Source organism: Elgaria multicarinata, chromosome 1 (assembly GCF_023053635.1).
Source record: "Elgaria multicarinata webbii isolate HBS135686 ecotype San Diego chromosome 1, rElgMul1.1.pri, whole genome shotgun sequence".
In the NCBI taxonomy this organism is placed as follows: domain Eukaryota; kingdom Metazoa; phylum Chordata; class Lepidosauria; order Squamata; family Anguidae; genus Elgaria; species Elgaria multicarinata.
The window spans coordinates 68,687,362-68,699,863 of NC_086171.1; positions in this window are offsets into that span (position 1 = coordinate 68,687,362).

Genomic DNA, 12,502 nt, shown 5'->3' on the forward strand with positions numbered 1-12,502 from the left:
CCCCCCCCAGTCCCGCCTGACCCTGCCTAATATCATCGGGGAGGTGGTGGTGTGGGAAGTTGGGTGTAAAGGTGGAAGTGTTTGAGGGAAGGCATTCTCCCCCCCACATGTCAAAATACAACATTGCCCCCACAACAAACGTCCTTGCCGTACCTGGGAGAGAGAAGGGCAAAAATGAGCGAGTGACGCCTTTCGACACGTGAAGAGCTGCGTGCTGGCATCTCTTGACGCCCGCCTGTTCTAAGCCCCTGGAATAGACGAAGCAAGAATTGGGGCAACTGCATTCCATTGATTCATCAATTAGAGGAACATGTTTTATAGATAATTACTTAAAAAGGTGCCCCCGGTTAAGCAGATTATAAATGTTTAATCGACCAACCTGTAAAAACTGCGGATGGAAGGCAGCCATCACAGAGAAGGGAATGTCTCTTACCATGTTATGCCATGATTCTCCCCCCCCCCGCAAAAAAATAACACAGGAAATATGCAACTTGTTTCAGAACTAGTTTGTATATGTAAACATGCAAATTGATTCAATCAACTAAAATGATCAACTCAGGTTTCTTTAATGAGGTGACTACCCTAGAAAGAACAGGCTGTTCCATCACCAATAATACCTGAAGGGAGTCCCACACACCAGGGTTTAGAGGAGGATTTCCACATCAGCTGGATCTTTTTTCTAGAAATTAAGCACTGCATACAGACAAACGTTGTCAAATACAAATTCCTGCAGATCAAATGGCTGTTAAAAGCTCAACTAAAGAGACCCAATTCAGAAGTTGGCCAACTTAGGAGGGTGATTGACTTTTAACAAAATTCTGTGAATTTTATTTGTGTGTGGGGGTATGATACAAGAATTTATTTAAGGATGGGATATAAACACCCTATAGAAATCAATAGGGAAGGGAGCAAATAATTTTTCAGGTAGGTTGCTAGCCCCTCCCCGAAGCTCCCCCTGTGCATTTCAAATAAATTGAGGTGCCAGAAGGGCTCATACCACCCCTGTAATCTCTGGATAATTTAGGTTTGACATGTCACAATATTAGCAGTTTAGGGTGAGAATTGCTCAGTACTGAAAATGCAGTTATGCCATGCGTTGCTTGATAAGGCACCTCTACTTTCCAGAAACCCTCTACACTTCCTGGGCCTTCCCCACACATACATTTCCAGTAGTCTCTTCAGGACTTCATTCAGGCACAGGACCAGAATTTAGTATTAGAACCTATTTTCCGTGTCCTGAATAAATAATAACAACAATAATAAAGTTATTTGTTACCCATCATGGTTTATTTTCTCCTGGAGCCCATGATGTTTCCGCCTCCCACGATGGGTTAATCCGCCCAAACATTCCACTCTGAGAATCCACATTTTGTAGAAGGGGCATAGTGGGCTGTCTGCATAATCTAGTGGTTAGAAAGCAATCATGGCTTGAACCCACCCTTTGTGAGATCCATCCTTGAAAGATGTGGGGGGTAATTATTACTATTAATTAAGTGAGAGCAGGGCTCTGTCACTCTTGAATATATCATCAGAATTGGGGCCATGTATGTGTGTTACATCTCTGCTTTGAGGATTCTCTTATTTTTCTACCCTTCCTAGTGATAGCCTTTTACATGCTCCTCCCTTGCAATTTTGTCCCATGCTTCTTAATGCACCTGCTCCTGGCTGAATACCTTTCATTCTGTCTTTACCTCCCCTTTGTGTTCTATCTGCATCCTCTTCTGCCCTGGCTGATACATCACAATATCTGCACAGCTCCTGCAAAACAATGTGGTGTTTAGGTTACTGCCCAGTTCTCCTTATTTGAGACTTTTTGCTCTAGTGACAAAGTATCGCACAAAATAGCTTTACCAATGAAATTGATCCAGTGAGATATACTTTCTCTAAATCAAGCATGCACTTAATTATGCAAACTAAGGCTAATTCGTTTGTTTCATTGGATGCTGTTCCTGTGCATGATTATGACATTTGGAAGCTCATATGAACTTGTAATATAAACAACTTGCTTCTTACATTTTATGAATCCATGCACTCTGAAGTCATATTGCAGAAACCTGTGATTATAGAAAATAGCTTTTTGAACATACATTGCACATCTTCACATTATCGGAATGGTTAATAACATGCAATAAAGCAAAAGCAGAACAGCTACGTTTCCCACAATATATTGTGAAAGTGCTAACGCCACCAATATTTCCATTCAATCACATTTACTGCATCCTACCTCCTTCCAATGCTCGACTATTTCCGTACATTACTGTTTGGGTTTATTGGTAGCTTTTACTTAAGTAAATTTAGACAATAATTGATTTTTTTGTGGCATCTCTGTGGAAAGCTTATTTTAAGCAGCCATTCTCTGCTGCTTCACTCTCTGGGAGATGGAGCAAAAAAAGATCATCTTAAGAGATGGAACAATAGAGGAAAGTGATCATTAATTCTTGTAGGAAACCCATCTATTATATGCCCTGAATTCAATTGCATCAGGAGATTATCCAGACAAAATTACGCTCTCCATCCATAGACATGCAGTATCAGCTAGCTAGGAAGATGTCATTGCATTTTTAATTGTTGCCTTTGACATTCCTGATAGAAATAGAGTTATTTACAAACCAAAGGTTGAGTTTCTGCAAATTTGGACACAATTCTCTCTTCCCTGACAACTTGAGTAGACAATTTTAATGCCTAATATAAAAGATTTTGTAAAAAAACCAAAAAAAACTGTAAGAGCCAAAGCAGATGTGATGTTATTCATGCAATTAGTAATCGTGTGAATGGTTTCAAAGTAAATAGCAGCTGCAGTGGTGAGGGCATGATTTAGATTAGGGGAGGGAAGAGGGAGCTTTAACCCTTTGCCCCCACCATGGTCCTGATCTGGATTCCCTGCCCATCCCGAGCTGCTATTTGAAGCTGGAAGGAAGCTCCCAATGTGGAGCACAAGCAAAGTGCTTGCTTACAAATTAGCAATACCTTGTGCACGTACTTCTGTCCACTGATGATTGTGGCATTGTGCTTGCATTACTATTTGGTTTGATATCTTTCCTCCTTGCTTCAGGCAGGCTTTTGTTTCCAGATCGCTCACCATTCTGATTGCTCTTCTCTAGACTCTCCACTTTGCCAATGGCCTACTTAAAACGTGGTGCCCAGAATGGAACACAGTACTCTGAATGCAGCTGAACAGAATAGAGTGGAACTATTCCCATGATTTGGACATGATATTTCTCTTAACACAGCCTCAGTTTACATTAGGTTTTATTACTGGCCACTTTGCACTACAGGCTCATATTCAGCCACTGTTTTACTAAACAACTAGATCCTTTTCATATGGACAGCTGGCAAACTAGGGCTCTCCCATGCTATGTTTGTGCCTGGGGGGAGCGGGGAGAGTGTACCCAAATGTAAGACTTTAAATGTATGTCTGTTGAATTACATTTTATTCATTTCCGCCCAGTGTTCCAGTGTCAAAAATCTTCTTGAATCCATTCAATTTTGAATTCATTTGGAGATCTATTCAACATTTCCTTGGGGTGTAAATTTGTTCCCACATAGATCAGCAGAAGAGAACATTCGTCAGTTGGTTGGATGAGTCTCAGTAAGGCAGCACACTTCCCAAAATGGCATGTCTGATCTTCACACAGCTGCATCCATCCCTCTCAGTAAAGAGTCCCTGGAAGCCACCACCATCCACCTGCACTTTTCTATGGATGTCTTTTATTTATTTATTTATTTATTTTATTGCATTTCTATACCGCCCAATAGCTGAAGCTCTCTGGGCGGTTTACAAAATTAAGACAATTGTGCATGTGTGGATGGTTCCACCCAGGTCAGCAGTATTAGCTGGCAGAAAAACATTTTTCTTCAAGTAAAACCCTCTCAGAGGATCAGGCATAATTAAAACTATAACATAAGTGCTCAACTTGAGGGCTGCATGTGGCCCCAAGCTCTATCGTGTGTTTCTACCCCACCCCAAGCCCCACTGTGAAAGCAGCAGCTGGTGGGAAAAATGAACCTCCCAGCTCAACTCCCTGCTCTTTTCACTTGCAAACCATCTTTCCACTACCAGGAGGGTGTTCTAAAAACCACAGTTGGAGGGCAGGAACCATAAAGCCGTATGTGACTGGCTGGCAGATTGCTGCCTATAAGAGAATCTCTATGACTTTGGTCTCTGGCTGCTGCTGCCACCACAAGGAAGCTGGGAGGAGTGCACTTTTTAAAAGTAAGATTACAATTTGCTGGCGGGGGTGGGGGTTGATCTGAGAAAAAAGGGAATCATTAATTTGTAAAATGAAATGAAATTGCCTTAGTGGGGGAAATGGTGGAAGTGGAAGGATACACATTTAAAAGTACTTCTCTAAGCAGAATTATAATAACAAATGAAAGGATGTGTGTGAAAACATCTATCACTGGTAGTGTGTGTGTGCATGTACACACATGTGCAGTTCCTGGAGCCCTGTCTGACACCGGATGAGGCCCTCAGAGTCAAAAAGGTTGTGCATCCCTGCTCCAAAACAACTTTACTTACATAAATATCAGGAAACAGTAGCAGCAAAAAGAACTATAGGATCAACACTTGCCTCACTTCTGAAAATGGGTACCCAAAGAATGGTCTCTGAAGAAGATGGTGGTAGCTGTTAAGGTTCACAGAAGAGGAGGCCATCCTTAAGATACTTTGATCCCAAGCTGTTTAGGGCTTTAAATGCAAAACAACAACAACAACACACCAGCACCTTAGCCTAAGACAAGAAAGAAATTGGGTGCAAGTGCAGCTGTTTTTTAAGTCTAGTGAGATGTTTTTCATATGTGTATTCCAAGTTTTTAAAGAAACAGAGATAATGTGGTATTATCTGGGATGTCGCAGAATTACCTGGGATCTCCCAGTGTGTAAAGGTGGGATTGCACTATAATTCCACCACTAGATGGCAGTGTCTCATTCAACACAATGGAGCCTTTCCAAGAAGGGAAGCTTTCAATGCAAAATCATGTGGTCTCATGTTAAGGATTGTATCATAATGGTGGGAAGACTGAGGAGGACAAAAGCCCCAGTAAGGCTGTGGATTTTCCTGTGTGTAGAGAACCTCATAGTTTTTAAAGTAGTTTTTGGTTTTTAATTGATGCTTTAGTTTTTAATTGGTGTTGTTTTCCACTGTATTTCCATTATTTAATTTTGTGTATTTATTGCTGATGTAAAGTGCTCTGAGTACAATTGTAGAAGAGTAGGATATAAATAAATAAATTATTAAAGTTGCAATCCTATGCATGTTTAGACAGAAAAAAGTCTTACAGATCCCAGCATGGCATGGCTGACTGAGGAATGCTGGGAGTTATAGAATGTTTTCCTGTCTAAACATGCATAGTATTCCACCCTAAATTAATTGCTCTAATTAATGTCTCTCTCAAATGTCTGCATAAGGTTACTGCTTTATTTCTTTGTTTTGGCTCTTAATATTTACCTCCAATGCAGAATAATTAATTAATTAACATCTAGTTACTGCCTCCATTGTCACTAATTAATCATTTCAAATTAGCCAAGTTTATATCAACTTATTCTTGCTTGGATTTTAAGTCATCTGAACGTTATCTACCAATTTTTTTCTAAGTACTTTCAGGTAATATTCAGATGTTTTACAGTAGCTGATAATGTCTGATCTCATTCCATGGCACAATATTCACGAGGCACTTAATTGTTTGAAAAATATTGTGTTCAACAGACTTTTCCCTAATGTATGATCTTGACTTGTAGTTAGCTAATAAATATAGACTTAAGGCCAAATAAATTGGTTTACCCAAGGCCATTGGACCCAAACTGCCCTCCTAAATATCAAGGTAAAATATTCTTGTATTGTGTTGGATCCAAGATCTGCCTTCTGCAAGATGAAAGGACCTTTTATGAAAGACAAGGTCCCTCTTGCAGAAAATTTCCTCTGCCCGATTTTTGGGGATCCCCCTACCCCACATACTATTGCTTACCACAGTAAACAGGGTCTCCTATTTCTCTGTGCATAATTTTTAGGGGGCTGGAGGGGCTGCTGTGGGAAGAAAGGGTCCATTTCTGTCAGTACAGCTGATGATTCCGGTCCTTTGTAATCAGATACCTTTTTAGAACTTTATGAAACCTTGTGTGTTCACTGAGCACATAATTATGCATGTCATATTTGAACATTGTTCCAATCCAACCACTACTGGTTGAACAATGTAAAAAATTTGATACCTGACTTGCAATTCAGCATCTCCTCTGAGTGTCAAAATAGAACATAAAACATGGCATACACATTCAGGCATAATTTTCAACATACTCCAAAATTTGCACAAATCCACCTGTTTTCTGTGGGAAAGGAAAGTTTTAAGACATATTCATTTCAATCACTGAAAAATTATGATATTTATACAAATGGCTGCAAGGAATACAAAGCTGGTTGTAAATGGGTTAATCTGAAATAAACCACATAATGCGTTGATTTTAATTTAGATGCACTTTCTCCAAGAATCATAAGACTACACTTCATAAATAAACTTATCAAACATATATCATGTTAAGTAATGTGTGTGTCTAAGATCAATAGTTTCATAAGTATCAAAATATACTTACTAATTCAGTGTACATTTTGCTTAACCCTGTGTCCTTCCAAAGTTACTGACCTGTGTAAGTTGTAGTTCTGCCCTGCCAACACGGTACTGAACCTCAAGACAGAAAAAATGTAAAAGCTTAAGAAACAGTTATAGCACAGTTTTATACATATCTACTCAAAAGTAAGTCCCTTTGAGTTCAATGAAGTTTATTCCATTTAAATGAGCATAGCATTGTAGCAATAGTGATTCAATGGCCCTGTTCAGAAAACACCTTAAACCACAGTGGTTAAGGCTTTTTTGTTAACAAAAAAAGCCTTAACCACTGTGGCTAAACCCTTAACCACCATGGTTTAAGGTGTCTTCTGAAAGGGGGCCATACCTTAAAAAAATATAGCCACATTAAAAATAAATGTTTGGAACATTACAATAGTTAGTTTAAAACTTTGCCAAGGCCAACACTTAAGCAAAACCAAGCAAATTTAACAAAGGGCAATTATAAGACTTAAAGTTGTTCCTAAAATTTTGTCCTAAAAGGATGTCAATAAGAATAGTTTTTACGTTTGTTTTTTTTATTAAAGGAGCTATTGTTAAAACACAGAAGACTTCATAAACTCTTATGAATACTGTATCTAATATGTAGATATAATGCATAGATACATCTCATAATTAAATACTTTGATTGCCTTAGCTATTTTTTCTTGAAACACAAAATATACAATTATTCAATATACGAAATGGATTGCTCACTACTGTATTTCTTCGATTTTAAGATGCACTTTTCCTCCCATATAAACTTCTCTAAAAATGGGGTGAGTCTTAGAATCGCCGGTGCGATTATTATTCTTAGAATCAAAGCTTTTTTTTCTGTTGGTGGTACTGAAATTAGTGTGCCTCTTACAATCGATGGTGTCTTAGAATCGAAGAAATATGGTATATTTAATTTCTGAAATCAGAATTTGTTAACTAAAAGGGGGGGGGAAAGCCTACAGATACCCATTTGCAAAAATAATCCTGGCATTTGGAACCTGAACAAGTTCTTTTAACGAAAAATCACTCCCATATGAAGACAATGGATACTTGCACTTTCCACATTCCATATATACACCCCAGACAAATAGGAAATGCTGACAGGATTAACTATAGAAGTGATAACGGATGCCATTAAATTAGCCAGAGACAAAACAAACACAACTATCTCAGTGCATTTGTATGTTGTTTTGTGACTTTGTCCCTGTAAACAAAACATATTTTCACAGTCATAAAAAGTGTTTTGTGAAAGCTATCAGTTTAGTGTTGCCTTTGAACAGCTGGTGCAGCTGATAAGAAAGAAGAATTAATGAAGTCCCATGCTGAGCAGCACGAGTAAGGTGCAATTCTTCATCTGGAAAAATCCTGGACAGACTAATAGTCTGTGTTTTCCCCACACATTAGATAAACAAATGAAGGCCACAGGTAACAAGGACAGTAGAACAGGGGGCACTGATCATTTTGATGCTAATTTACAGTACAGCTTCGTATTTATTAAAATATCACAAATCAGTGCTGAAAACTCACAATGCAGAATATGTTGCACTTGTAAGAAATCATTTTACAGAATCCCGTACTGAAAGGCATTTTTTGTCGTTTTAGTTTTTTAAAATAAAATAGACTGGCAAAGCTAGACAAAACAAGACTTTCATAAAATCAATTTTTGAAAACTAGAATAAATGACAGGATAATTTATACCCCCAGAATCACCTAGCTCCTATTTGCTATTCCATAAGGATTTTTCAGTCAGTCAGTTTGGGAAGTTATTCCATCACATCCCAACAATTTACTAATAAAAATAAGGGACAGGCAGCACAAGGATGTCCCTGTTAACATCCCAAGGATCACTGATTGAACACCCAGTCTATCCATCACACATTGTTCAACACGCCTCCTGAAGAGCCTACTATGCTCTGGGTCCATTTATCCTGCCATATATACCCTGACTTTCGCTGGATTCTGACAGTGTTCTTTAAAAAAAGGGGGGGGGGTTATGAATGCTTAATAGGCTTTTGCAGCATGGTGCTAACCATGTTTATTCAGAGTTCAGCCCCCCTAAATTTGATGGGGCTTACTCCCAAGTGAGAATGTGTCGGAGTGCAGCCGTGTTCACAGTGGACTTGGTTGTGCTTATTATAGAAAGTGCAACTGAAAACACATTCAGGATTTACTACCTGAATTGGCCGTTATGGCCTTGCGTGGGCAGAACAAACCAGTGGAATGGGGGAGGGAGAATCTTGGGCAGACAAACTGCCAAATCCAAAGCCCTTCTTGGTTTGCAGCAGAAGGAGGAAGGGCATTGTTTTCCCCTTGTTTTCTGTCTGTTGACTTTTAAAAAATGATTTTCCTTTCCCATTGGTCACCATAGGAGGGGAAATAAGTGTGTCATTTCCAGTGTGGTGTACCTTCCCCCCTATTCTTGGAGCACGGAATCCTCTCCCAGAATGCCCCCCTTTTGCCCTCTCTGCTGTCACGCCACCTAAGGCAGAGGAGCAACAGCAGTGGAACTCTTCGCAGCTGCAGGGAGGAGGCTCTTGAGGGCAGACCTCCCTCTTCTCCTGTGGAGAGAGTCACCTGTAATATCCTACAGCCCCTGGGGCATCCTCCCAAGGACCTATTATTGTGCCCTAAACTGGTACCTTTGGAGACCAGAGACAGGACCAGATAATAGGAACCATGCTTGGCAAATAGGGGTGGTTGGAGGATTTGTTTTTCAGTAGGGGAGAGTTTGGACATGTATATGTGGAAAGACTTCTTCCGGACCAGCAAGGTTATTTTATTAATTTTCTAAAAGTTAGAAAGACTGGAAAAGCAGAAATCTCTCTCTTCCCCATTGCTTCAAATTAGACACTTTATTATCCACTGAACTATGATGACATTTCAAGCTAGGGCTCTCACACGTTTGTTTCAAAGGCCATACATTTTAAAGCGTTGTTAAAAGAGTTGTCCTATTTAATGGAGGACCAGAAAATCAAAAGTACAAATTAGAGCGGAAGTCTAATTTAAGATACCAGATTACACCAATGAAGTGTAATCCATGGTTGAGGCAGAAAGTACTCAGTTGATATTGTGGAGAAAAAAATATTTTAAAAAGAAAACAGGATTTAACAGCATTTTCTGTCAGAGGTACTGGACTACAATACAAAAATTGAAAGGATTTTATAATTTCAGTCCAGGTACAGATATAATCAATATCATACAGAATATCAGTTTTAAACAAATGTTTTTGGTTAACTGAGTGATTTAAAACAACTACTACAGAATTAATTAGTGAATAAATTATAAGATCGAACTGAGGAAAGTATTAAGGGGGAAATTCATTTACCCTGTATTTTGACTTGGCTCAACTCTAGCCATGTTTTTGAAATGAAGTAAAATAGATGTTCAGGAATGGCATAAGGAGTTGGAAAGGTTTATACAGTCTAATCAATGGAAAGTTGGACTAGCTTCCATATATACTATTTCTGCATAATTAAAATTGATGCTCCTTCAACAAAAATTGATGTTTCATGTATATTGGACCTCAGAGGCTTGCTAAGAAGAAGCTGGCTAGCTCCACCAGACACTGGTAATGTAATGAGGACATATCATGTGGGCATGCCCCCTTATAGTGGCTTCTTTGGGGATGGAAGGCATTGCTCATTTAAATTTTGTTCTTGAAAAATCTGTGATCATAGCAGATGTTCAGGCACTTTCAAATTGCATCCCTGTGATGTGGGAATTAATGAATGGACAGCAAAAGTAGATACTGAGATCCCTTACCATTGCAAAGAGGCTTAAACCTCAAGCTTCTAAGGATAAACACCCACCACCTATCATTCAACGGACTGAAGATCTTTCTATGTTTGAATGTATGTCTTGCAGCTGTCAATTTTGTATGGGTGCTTGTTTGGATTTATACACTGCTTATATTAATGAATATACCTGAGATTTAAGTGTTAAATTCTTCCCACCCTTTCTTTTAGTTATAGCAAGGGTGACGTAAATGATTACTGTGTATGGATCAGTTTCATGCTCTGGTCTCTCTTTCTCCCTCCCCCTCCATTTCTTTTGCTTTTGCTTTTTTGGAAACTTAAGTACTGTAAAAATATATAAATTACCAGAATGAATAGTATAAGCAGTAATTTCTATCTTGGACAGAAATGACTAATCTGGTTATATGTTTATGTTGCGATTTACTAAAACCATTCTTTTAAATTTTTAGTAAAGAGGAACATATAAAGTTCCTAATGCCCTCTTCCTTCAGGTTTATAAGCACCCAGAAAGTGGCCTTAGTACACTAATATTATTCATTCCATATAGACATAGTATTCACATTTATCTCACTTTTATTAAATCTTCTGCACCATTCAGATTTTAAGGAAGTCATTATATTGTACTCAGAACATTATTATCTATGTGAAAAATACTAACATTTAATCTATTCAGTTCTTACACATACATATTTATTATATTTTTAATCTGCTCAATAACAGGCATTCTCTGGGTAGATTACGAAAGGCTACAAGAATAAAGTACAATGCAAATATTTTCCATCTCTTTCACATTTTTCATTTGTAACTGTTGCAGAAATAATTCTAACAGAAATAATTCCTCTAAAGTAGTTAGTTCCTTTAGATTTGTTTCCTCTCTCAGCCGCAACGTATTCAATGTAATTAAACTATTGTCTCCTTAGAGTAATAAATAAGAAAAAACGCAAGCACACACACACACACACACATGCATGCAGGACAGAGTAGACGGATTAGGAAGAAAAGTTGTGTGTTGAGACTGCCTATAGATGGCAGCGTTGGGAACCATCAGCCTCAAGGCAGAGTAGATAAAAGTGTCTCCCTCTCAAGTGGTCCAGCTACATGCTGTACATCTGGCTCAGTGTATTATTCTAAATGTGTTAATGGGTTGCTCCTAGATGAGTAAAATCACTCTCTTGATTTATTTTCCAGACTCATTTTCTTTGTATACTAGATGCATTTATTTTTATCTTCTATGCAAACTTGGACAAGAAATCAAATAAAGGCTGCATTACAGAGATTATATCTCTGCCGTTAGTTTCCAGATACAAAGTTAGCACAATTGTAAAATGATCTCTTCCCCCCACTCTCACTCCCAGCCTTAGGTGGCCAGCTGTGACTTGCATCTTTGCGGTAAATTTTCAAAGGAAACATCCTCTCTTCCTTCGTGATGCTGACCATAAAAAGCCATCAAGGACAGCATTAGCTTAGGGCACTTCCAGATGACTTATACTGTGGGGAGTAGAAAACTTTCTGCAACCTGCAGGGTACTCTTGTCCTTGCCTCATGGCTGCCAGCGACTGGCACAGGCAGAGATGTTCATATGGCTTGCTTTTCGTAATGAGGGCAGAGGACACAAGGGAAAGGCAGAAGGTACCACTTCCCAGTTGTACATCACAGTAGATGTCGTCAGATTTCAGGCTTATGAGGTCTACTAGAAGCCTAAGATCTACCAAATGGAGACAGATGCAAAATGATAGTTCAGAGGACAGAGCCAATTACTTACTGCACCACATTAGCCATGGCCTGCATATACAAGGGATGGCCTGCATATACAAGTACAAATCAAAGCATTTGATTTTCTACAGATCAGAGAGTCTAATATTCTGATTTTGAAGTGGAGAGGAGCCTTTTATTACTACTTTTTTTTTAAAAAGGGAGTTAGAAACCCTTTGCTGGTCCACTATGACTCATACAGTGATTTACCAGTAGATTCCAGTCTACCTTTTGCTCATCCCTACTTTGGAGGGCCCAGCTAGGAACATGGGAAACTCCTACTGGGACATAAGAATTATTTTGCTTCTCAGACCAAGGTCCATCTAGCATTTTGTTTCCAATAGCGCTCAGACAGGTGCCTCTGGAAGCTCTCAGAAGGGAATGAAGGTAAAGGCATATTTAGA